Source organism: Petaurus breviceps, unplaced genomic scaffold, assembly GCF_028583685.1.
Source record: "Petaurus breviceps papuanus isolate PSGF00001 unplaced genomic scaffold, PetGlider_PUasm1.0 38, whole genome shotgun sequence".
Taxonomy (NCBI): Eukaryota; Metazoa; Chordata; class Mammalia; order Diprotodontia; family Petauridae; genus Petaurus; species Petaurus breviceps.
This window is the reverse complement of record NW_027186304.1, coordinates 58,669,511-58,681,156: the sequence shown is the minus strand read 5'-3', so window position 1 is coordinate 58,681,156 and position 11,646 is coordinate 58,669,511. Positions and strand designations below refer to the sequence as shown.

Genomic DNA, 11,646 nt, shown 5'->3' with positions numbered 1-11,646 from the left:
TTCAGAAGAAATGCCAGGAGCAGAACAGAGGTCTGTACATAACATTTGTAGATCTGATCAAGGCCTTTGATAGTGTTAGTCATGAGGGCTTATGGAAAACTATGTCAAAATTTGGTCACCTGGAGAAGTCCATCACCATTGTACATCAATTTTATGATGGCATGTAGTTTGGGTTCTAGATAACAGACAGTGCTTTTGTGCCTTCCTATTTACCAATGGAATGAAACAAAGCTGTATGTTTGCTCCCATGCTTTTTAGCATGATATTTTCAGCCATGTTTTCAAATGCTTTCAATGAGGATGAACATGGCATCAAGGTCAGCTGCTGCAACTGATGGTAAATTTTTCAACTTAAAAAGGTTACAAGCCAACACCAAAGTGGAGGGAGTATTGTTGTATGATTTTCTGGTTGCAGATGATTGTGCACTCAATGCAGCCTCAAAAGCTCAGATGCAACAAAGTATGGATCAGTTATCTGCTGCTTATGCTAACTTTGGCCTAGCAATTAACACCAAGAAAACACAGGTGCTTCATCAGTCACAACCACACCATCCATATATGGAACCAATGGAAATGGAGAAGCTTTGAATGTTGTGGATAAGTTCGCTTATCTTGGTAGTGTACTTTCCAGGGATGTACGCATTGATAATGAGGTTGATGCACACATTGCCAGAGCTAGCTCAGCATTTGGGAGGCTCAAAGGAAAGTATGGGGGAGAAGAGGTATTTGACTACCAAATTGAAGGTCTACAGAGCTGTTGTGCTGACCTCATTGTTGTATGCCTTTGAAACCTGGGCAGTCTACCAGCATCATGCCAGGGAACTGAATAGCTTCCAGTTATCTCAGGAAGATTCTGCAGATCACTTGGCAGGATAAGGCACCAGACACTGAGGTCCTTACTTGAACTAAACTGCCATGCATTCAAACTCTGCTTCAGAGAGCACAACTCCAATGGGCTGGCCAAATTGTTCAAATGTAAAATGTACACTTGCCAAAAAGACTATTTTATGGAGAACTCACACAAGGCACATATTCACCTGGTGGTCAGAAGAAGCAATACAATGACACTCTCAAAGTCTCTCTCAAGAACTTTGGAATTGATTGTATGACATGGGAGACACCACAGGATCCCTCAGCATGGTGTGCCCATATCAGAGATGGTGCTGTGCTTTATGAGCAAAGCAGAATTGAAACAGCTCAAAGGAAATGCAGGATGTGCAAATTTGGAGAATCCACCCCAAATGTTCACATAGACTATTTGTGTCCGACCGATGGCAGAGCATCCTGAGCTCATGTAGGTCTTATCAGCCACAGTCAGACACTTTGAAACTTGACTTTAGTGTAGTGATGTCATTTTGGTCTTCCTCAAGAACAAAGGACAACAACCATATACATCTATGAGTGTGTATATTTTATGAACTTTAGATTAAAACCTTCTGCTTTAGGGCCTCTACAATGAAATCCATGATTACTCAAAAGACTTTGGTCAACAACACATATAATGCAAATTACATTCAATTGAATAGTCAAGTCCATTGAGTTACTGCATCAGTCTAGGATGGGTACTGAAGATATCTAATGAATTGATCAGAGAATTGAATAAAAGGGAAAACCATAATGCATTTGTGAAAGGAAGAAGTAGTTTTAATAAGTGCAACCTACAACTTAGGGAGAATGCCACATGGGGGAATCCACACCAAGATTGAAGATAAACTTCTATAACTGACTGTGAAAAGGCCTTTAAAACTTGGTTCCTTTCTACCTTTCCAATCTTCTTATATTTTATCCCACTCTATATACCTTGAAATATAGCTTTATGGACCTTTTTAAAATTTTTACCTATTTTCTTACTCTGCATTTTCACTGTCTGGTTGCCATTCCTTGGAATTGGCAGCTAGGTGGCACAATGAATAGAGTGCTAAGTCTGAAGTCAGGAAGACATCTTCTGCAGTTCAGATCTGGCCTCAAACACTTACTAGCTATGTGGGCCTGGCCAAATCATTTAACCTTCTTGTTACAGTTCCCCATATGTAAAATGTGTAGGAAAATGTTATAGGAATGTAAATTTTTAAGATCTTCCCTGCCCCTAGGTTAAGTGCACCTGGAGACTGGTGGCATGCTTGTTTTTCAGGAATGCCCACACCTTGGTGCTTTGTGATTGGGCAGTGGTATAAGAGAATTGTTACATTCTCTGATCCAGGAGAAGGCTATATAATCCCTGATGTAACACTTAGTTTTGGGGCTCACTTTGAGAAGTGTTGTGTGATTTGACCAGACAAGACTCTGGGGAGTTGTTGAGAGACCCCAGGCTTTGAAAAACCGAGATGTTGAGGCTTCCCTCTCTGGTAACTAACTAGGTATGGATGTAATGGTCAAGGCAGTTGGAGGCCTGTCTGCTTAATATGTTTTTCTGTTTTCTTATAACTTCTGCTTTATAACTTCTGTCTGTATACTCTGAAGTTCAGGGTGCTGACTTTTCCCCCTGAACAAGATAAATTATATATTTGATTTATTAAAGCAAGATTGTTAACCCATTTTGAGTTGCTTTCCTTTAGAAAAGCAGATCTAAGAACCTATGTTGGCAGCCACCCTCGGGATGCTGGGGTGCTTGCTGCTACAGAGAAGGAAATGGCAAAGTACTCCAGTATCTTCACCAAGAAAACTCTGAATGGGGTCAAGAAGACTGGGATATGACTGAAAAACAACCACAATACTTCCTTGCTTCTCTGGATTTCTTCAAGATTCAGGTAAAATCCTGCCTTCTGCAAGAAGCTTTTCTTGCCCTACCCCCACCCTGATTGCTCATTTCTTTCCTCAGAGATTAGCTCCCATTTACCATATCTTTTATGGTATCTCTTGTATGTATGTAATGTTTGCATGTTTTCTTTTCCATTAGAATGTGATTTTCTTATGGGTAAGGACCTTGTTTTTTGCCTTTCTTTACATGTCCAGTGATTATTGTAGTGCCTGGCACGTAATACATGTTTACTAAATGCATATTTATTGATTGATGGAGTAAGTCAATTTAGATCCATAGGCATTAGCACAAACAAGTGGGTTCATGGAATACTGCTAAGTGACGAACTTCTTAAACTGATATTTAATGCTACACCAGGCTTGAAAGATGTGGGACTCTGGTGCTAGCCCATTGAATGTTGGCTGTGTGGGGGAAGTTCTTGGAAAGTAAATCAGATCAGGTAGTCATATTATTTCTTTTCTCTTATAATCACATTATGATGACTTTTTCCTTTTCTTTTTCCTGCATTGTTGAGTGCCATTCCTGTTGATTTAATGTGGTAAGGGGGAACCTGGGTCATTTTTGGAGAATCTGTATTTTAGATATTTTTGTGAAATTATAATAAAATGAAAAGATAGCATATGGTCTGTGATTTTTGATCTTGGAGATAGAAAAGACCTATTATATCATGAGCAGATGTATGAAAGAAACCAATTTGCTTTAAGAGTCTGCAGTCCTAGCATGATCTTATTAACATTTTACAAGTGAGGAAATTAAGGTGAAGGGAAGTTTAATGACTTAGGGTCAAGGTTGTAAAGGGAGTAGTAGTATCTGAAAGAGAATTCAGATTTTCCAACTTCTGATTTAGTGATTCTGTTAGTGAACCAGACTGTCTCATTAATCAGTACTTATTTTTTTCCTTCATAACCTTCCTCCATGTCCTCTTTCTCCTTCATCTACATAAGACTTTGATATCAACTTATTAGAGGCTAGTTGAGCTTTTCCACCCTCATGATCCAAATCACTTTCAAAATAACTAGTGCATCATCAGTTTTTTGATACTACTGAACAATGATGAATTTTTTATTTGTGTAGTTCATTAGTCTCAATTTTCTCTGGATCGAACCATTTCATTCAGACTATATTAGAGAAAGCTTCCAAATGAATGACAAGAAATTTAATGATAATGATTGTAGGAGTTATCTTTTGGTAATGGCAGAAGCAGGATTTCTTTTTTTAGTAACTGTCTCCACTATAAAATTGTCATGAAAAATATTTCATTGTTCATATTTCATATTGATGGGTAAAATTATGTAATTGAATTTTGTTTCATATATTCACCTTCAGTGGAACAGATCAATACAGACATTGTATACATATGATGTCAAATATAATCATATTATTTAATTTTTTTATTTTTTAATATTATCTAGTTTACATATTATATAATTTATATTTCTATAATTCCTTTATATATAACTTTCAGTCAAATATAACATGGGATTAGAATTACTGAATCACAGGAACTCAAAATTGGAAAGGACATCAGTTCTACTCATATCTGAATGAGAATTTTCCCCATAACATGACTGATTAGTGGTCATTGAGCCTTAACTTGATAACCTCCAGGAAGAGGCAGTGCATTCCATTTTAGAACAGCTCTAGTTATAAAGATGATATTTTTCTTTACATTAAACCTAAATTTCTGTCTGAAACTTCTCTCCCCCCCACCAAGTTCTTCCCTCTGCTGTTAATACTACTATACTAATTAGTAAAGAGTTGAATTTTTGTATACTGTTATGTTTGAATCTACCCATGCAATTCTTCATGTTTGGATTGAGCCTTCTACCAGAAGTATACTTTGAACATCTTAAATTTATATGTCACTTATCAAGTCTGTTGCCTTCACCAAGTTGGAACCTGGGAACTTCAGTATGTAACACATGCCCAAGAGTAATCAATAACTCCCCTTATCAGTTTTCAAGTTCTCAAGCATTCAAAACACTCTCATGCTCAAATAAATCTATGCTTTCTTTGATTTAGATGTTCTTTTCATCTATGCCTGACAATTGTGGGAAATTCTTGTTCATATCCCCCTATAAGTTCACAAGAGTTGCATCTTATGAACTAGGGTCATCTTTTGCTTCCTCATGATATCACAAGGATGACAGTAGAGCCCATAGCCTGTTCATCTGTCATCTCTCAACTCACTCATCTAACTAGTGAATTTTATTTTACTATCATACATTGTCCCTGATGACAATTTTCACTCCAGTTGTTCTTCAAAGTTCTTTATTTGCTATGTGTTCCAGCCTGCACATTGCCATCACAAGTTTTTAATTGTCCTTTCTATGATACAAAATTTTAATTCTCATGGTATCAGATTATCATTTCCCATTTCTCCAAGTCAGGAAACACTGGAAAAATAATAGTTGCAAAAAGGTAGGTCTTTCTAGAAAATTTTGGAGTTATTAAAATTATTTCAAGCTTTACTGAGGTCACTTAAAAGCACTTCTGTTTAATTTTTTATTCATTTGAACAGTCTGTCAGTATACACACACACACACACACACACATATATATGCACACATGTACTTATATAAACTGATGGACAAACTGTACAGGTTATGCACTAAATTGCTTGTCATAATCACATCAAAAGACAGTTTTATCTACTTTATTTAGGGTGTATATATGTGTATACACAAATGCATATATGCAAATGGATAGACTGATGATTAGACCCAACTGTTTTGAATGATTATGGGACATTTTCAGTAGGCAAGAAATGTCCTGTGTTTGATAATGACCATGATGTAGAAACAGGAGAATCCAGAAGATTCTATTATCTAGAATAAACCCTCCTCTACTTGTGCTCTATATTGTATCTCTTCAATCACAATAGTGAATACCTTTGGTAAGGAATCATTTTCCTATTTTAAGCTTCATCAGATATTTGTGATGAGATCATTTTTACATAAATTTTTTTCTGTAGTTTGATTTATCAAAGAATCTTGGATGATATTGATGGATTGGAGATACTTTGTTGGAAGACTTTAAAGTGGTAATTTTTTTCCCTACAAAATCCAGTATTTTTTACGATCACCAAAAAGCAAAATCATACCATTCTCTTCTGGTTCTCCTTCTATCTGATTGTTCCTTCACTGGATCATCATCCAGGTCATTCCCACTAATAATGAATGCCACACAAGACAATGTCCTGATCCTTCTTCTCTTTTCCTTCTATACTTCTTCACTTGGTGATCATATCAGTTCCCAGGGACTCAATGATCATCTTTGTGCAGATGACTCTCAAATCTATTTATCTAGCACTAACCTCTTTGCTGACTTCCAGACTCACATTTCCATCTGCCTATTAGATATCTCGAACTGTATTTCTTAAAGATATTATAACTTCTACATGTCCAAAACAAATCATTATATTTTCTTCTACAACCTCCCCACTTCCAAGCCTCGCTATTATTGTCAAGCCCACCATGATACACCCCTGCCCAGTCTCTCAAGCTCTTGGGCTTCTTACTATCTATTAGCCTCTATATCCAATCTATTACCAAAGCATGCTGATTTTGTTGTTGCAATTTCTCTAGAATACACCCCCTCTTCTCCTCCAATACTATCACCACCCTGATGCAGGGTATCATCTCCACAGACTTGGACTATTTCAGTAACCTATTGGTGCATCTTCCTACCTTAGGTTTCTCCCCACTCCAATCTATCCTACATTCAGCCCCCAAATGATTTTCTGAAAGTACAGTTTTAATTATGCCACTCCTCTACTCAATAAACTCCCATGACTCCTTATCAACTGCAGGATCAAATATTATATCTTCTGTCTGAAATTTAAAACTCTTTATTACTTGTCCTCCTCTACTACCTCTCTGTCTTCTTAGACCTTAAACCCTTCCCCTCTGCCTCTGTGAATTTGGTGACCCAGTGACAATAGTCTCCTTGACGTTCTTCAAACATGACACTCCATGTCTCAGTTTGATGCATTTTTTCTGACTGTTCCCAATGCCTGGAATGCACTCCTCTTTTATTGCTGCCTTCTGGTCTCCCTGGATTCCTTCAAGTACCAGCTAATATTGCATTTTGTATAGGAAGCCTTCCTATAGGCTCTTAATTTTCATGCCTTCTGTCTATTATTTCCTATTTTCCTATACATAGCATATTTGTTCATATTTATCTGTGCATTGGGTATCTCTCCCATTAGATCATTAACTCCTAAAGGGCAGCTACTAGCTTTTACCTTTCACTGAATCTTGTAATGGCAATGTTATACCCATAGTAGCTGTTATGAATATGCATACATATTTCCAGGGTAAATTCACAAATGTAATAAACTCTCTTCTTCAAAGGCAAAACCAAAATATTTATTTGGAACATCACTATTAGGACACCAGAAAGGAAGATTTAACAAGGTTCTCATCACTAATCCAGGGAGTGCTGGCATCTTAAGCACTTATTCTGTCAGGCTTCCCCACAAACCAGTCCCCCTAGGCAAGTTCCTGCCTCTGATCTCTGCTCTGCCTTTCCTGCTCTGTTTCAGTCTCACTCTCTGCTCCCCTGGGCAAGTTCCTCCAACACACTGGGCTCCATGTGACTCAGACTTCATGTAATTCAGGCTGTATCACAGCACAAAGCAGGTCACATAGGCCTATTAATGGGCAGCGAAGATCTTCCTATTCCATTAACCTTACAAATTCCCAGGGCTTTTATCACAATTCCTGGCATATAGTAGGTACTTAATAAGGATTTCTTGATTAACTGACCATAGTTAGTTAAATCTTGTATTTTCATCTCTCAATCAATTCCATGATAATAAGGCTTTAGTTTGCTCTGGAATATTGCTTGAGGAAGCCTGCCTGTTCCCTCCTGATCTCTTCATCAAGGATGCCGTTGATGGCATGTGGAAAAGAACAATGTTGTATAGATGTAAAAGTGGACATATGTACCAGTACATGATCTTCTCAGTCAGGTTTTTTCAGTATTAATATGATCTAAGATTTTTGTTTATGCTTTTGGTGCCTACCTTCCTTCAGTTGCCTTTTGAAGTAATCCCTCAATGACTTCACAACTGTATACTCCCCAGCGTGAATCTCACCTATGCATATATATATATATATATGTATATATATATATTTTTTTTTCTAATCTGCTTTTACTGCCTTAGTGTCTTTACCACCATTTCAACTTTCTCTCTAAGAAAACCCAATTCTGTGATATTAACTATCCAAATCCTTGATGGTGAAAAAAAGTTCACTATAAAAATCTTTACAAATATTTTACATTTTTCTTCTATTTTTGTCTTCCTGCTTGATTCATTTAATGTTCCTGTACTGTTTTTGGATCTCTCACCAAGATCTTTAAAGTTGGTTTTCCCCTCTACCCTCTGCTTTATGAAATAACTTTATCCATTACCATTCTCCATAAAATCTAACAGATTGATTTACATCTTAAATCAATGTTACCTTCAGGTTTCAACACTTTCTACTTGGCAACTAAGTCAATCTCTTGCTGACTGAGATGCTCTTTAAGCTCATTTGGAACTTACTTTCACCGGTTAAGTTTTTATATACAATTATTATAGTCTGTGCTATTTCATCTTCCTGTTACCCACTTTTTACTATCAATAATTGTTTGAATAGGTCATGATTAAGCTGTTTCTATTGTATGCATATCTTTTTCTCATTTTTATTTTTCTAGTTTTATACTAATTTTGCTTTTTGCTCAAACATGACAGTTATCTGAATTTACACAGACAGTTGATTCAATAATGACTCCCACATCAGTAACAGATAATTTCCTTTCTTCTAAAATATAATTAATTTCATTTTTGGTGCTTGCCATTTCTAGCACCAACCCATTTATCCAAAATTATTCATGACATGTAGTCATGAAACTTTTGTGTTTTTTATAGATCTTTGGCTTCTCTCATTCCTTAATTTTGAAATATATATTCAAATATATTGTTTTACTGTCCTCTGCTACATCACCCTTAATGATGAAATTATCAAACATCAACATATATGTTGATTTAAGTTGGAGGATTCTATAAGGTTTGTATAATTTCTCTCTTTTTTTTTTCATCCTTTGGAAAAAAATGTTGCCCTACAATCTGTAGCTATTTTCATCATGGTCTTTTGAAAAATAATTATCATTAATACTGTAAAACAAGATGGTAACAATGTCTTATGAAATGAGAAATTTAGTCAATTGTCTTTGGGCATACATTAAACTAATTTCATCAATTCTTTTATTTCCCTTTCCGAGGAAAACCAATGAACCATCCCTACATTTATCTGCAACTCTCTATTGCAACGTAAAAATGGAGAAGCATAATGAAAATTCAATAAATAAGATTAAAAAAACCACAGGACTATAAGCATCCATGCACATGAAATAAAACAATACTGAGCATGAGGATAGGGTGAGAAGAAATAAATAATCTAAGGATTTGGGGGAATGATAGGAGTAATCCTTTTTTGTGTATGCTGGATTACATTGCCTTTGAGTGGACTAGGATGCCTTTCTCAAGTTGAACACTGGCGTGGCTTCTTTGCCACCTAAGGCATAAAAGGCACAGCCCATGGAATGCTGCTTTAAGAGGTTTTTAACAGAAATTCCCTCTGTCCTGAAGAGATGCCTTTCTGATCTACTGTGTCCACTACCATAGTAACTTTAGAGACTGAAAAGAGTTACATTTTACCTGAATTGCATATTTTAAACCTCAGTCTAAATATATATTTTTCTATAGCTAGAAAGTCAAGCTTTTTTTTGGAGGGCAGGGCAATTAGGGTTAAGTGAGTTTCCTGAGGTCACATAGCTAGTAAATGTTAAGCATCTGAGGCTGGATTTGAACTCAGGTCCTCCTGCCTCCAGGGCCGGTGCGGTGCTCTATTTACTGTGCCACTTGGCTGCCCCAGAAAGTCAAGCTTTATATGATTCTATTTCTTCAACTGTATATTCACTTTATTGTTTGTTGTACAAGGGTTTCACATTTTGAGACTCAAGATTCAAGTTAAGGTTTATAGACCATATGTTTCTTAGACCCGCATTTTGTCATTTTCCTCTGTGACTATTAAAGTACAAGGGGACTTGATAGGACTAAGTGTCATTTTGTATTTTTCTTGAGTTTCCACAACCAAATAATTCACCTTCAAATGACTAGCCTACTAGAGTTGAATCTCTCCATACTTAGCTAGATTAATCTTTGGAAAACAGACCTCATCTTTTGCCAGGCATATGCTTGAGACTTATCCAGTATTATAGAGGTTACTAATTTGTGCTCTGCTGGCCCAAACTTTAGACAAACCTGCATCACATCTCCTCTTCCATGAGGCAATTGAAGTAGCTATTTTTATTTATACAGCAGAGGACTAAGGAAAAAAATAACCCTGACATCTGAGCCAATGAAGAATGAAGATATGTGCTTCCCTTTGCAGTAGACCGCATTCCTCCTAGGACCCTGTAACTACAGTGCTTACCTGAATGGGATTCAACAAGGGAAGACTCAATCATTCAACAAATATTTAATAAATAACAGCTGTGTGTCAGGGACTATGTGAGGTGTTAGAGATACAAGTACAAATAATGAAAAAATCCCTACTTGTGAGGAACTTAATGTTCTCTTGGGGGAGATAACAAATAAAAAATAGTTACTCAACAAACATTTATTAAGTTCCTACTATGGACCAGGAACTCCTTGACTTCTCACTGTCTCTCACATCTTCTCCTTGCCCATATCCAATCTCTTGCCAAGACCTGTCAATTTTACCTTTGTAGTATTACTCATATTTACTTGCTTTCCTGCTCTGACACAGCCACCCCTATTACAAGCCCTCATTCTTGCATGCTTGGACTATTGCAATAGCTTGCCAGTTGGTGTAGTTGGCTTCGAGTCTCCCCCTACAGCAGTTTTACATCACATCCTCCATTAAGTTGCCAAAATGATCTTCCTAAAGAGCAGGTATTACTATGTCATTCCCACCACCCCAAGTCAATAAATTCTAGCAGTTCATTGTCACCTCCAGAATAAAATATAAATCATTTGGCTGTTTTTTAATGTTCTTTGTAACCTGCATCTCTCCAGCTTTCTAGTCTTTTTATATCTTATGCCACACACACACATACCCACACACATGTAGTCACACACACAATCTCACACACACAGACACTCTATAATTCACTAACATTGGCCTCTTTGTGGTTCTTTGACTATAACAGGAAATCTCCTGATACCAGATATTTCACTGACTATTGTGAATGCCTGGAATTTTTATTTATATCTTTACCTCTTGGCTTTCCTAGTTTCTTTGAAGTCTTGGTTAAAATCTCATTTTTAGAGAAAGCCCAATCTCCCTGAATCCTAATGCCTTCTTCTACTGGTTATTTATAATTTATCCTGTACATAGCATTACTGAGAGTGAAATAATGCCCATTCAGTGAATATGCCTCTTTAAAAAGGCCTTTTCTTTTTTTCTAATTAAAGGGGCCATCCCTTGACTTCCTTCCTAAAGAGACCTATTCATTGATTGGGTATTACCTCATTCTAAGTGAGAAGGTCTTAACCTAAAAGTGCCAGGGTCTCCCATTACATCCTGTGCCATCTCTAGTCATCCTGATGAATATCAGATTGCTGGATCCAGATGGCTCTGGAAGAGAAAGTGAGACTGGTGACATTGCACAGCTCTCCCTCATTCAAATCAAAGTCAACTGCAAGTCATGTCATAATTTCCCTTATGCCATGGTACTGTTAAAAAAGAAAGAACAAACACAGTAGACTGAGCTGCCGGAATGGGGACCCAGGTAGTTGGGTAACTTGGCTCTCCCTTTCCATCTCCTTCTCCTTCCCTTCTTCAAAGGAAGGTAAATTTTGATTTCCAGAAGCTG

At 36.9% G+C, this 11,646-nt stretch overlaps 1 pseudogene; it reads left to right on the top strand.

The window, feature by feature from the left end:
- The first annotated feature begins 1,270 nt into the window (after positions 1-1,270).
- LOC138170247 (major vault protein pseudogene) overlaps positions 1,271-11,646 on the top strand; it is a 96,169-nt pseudogene continuing 85,793 nt past the window's right edge.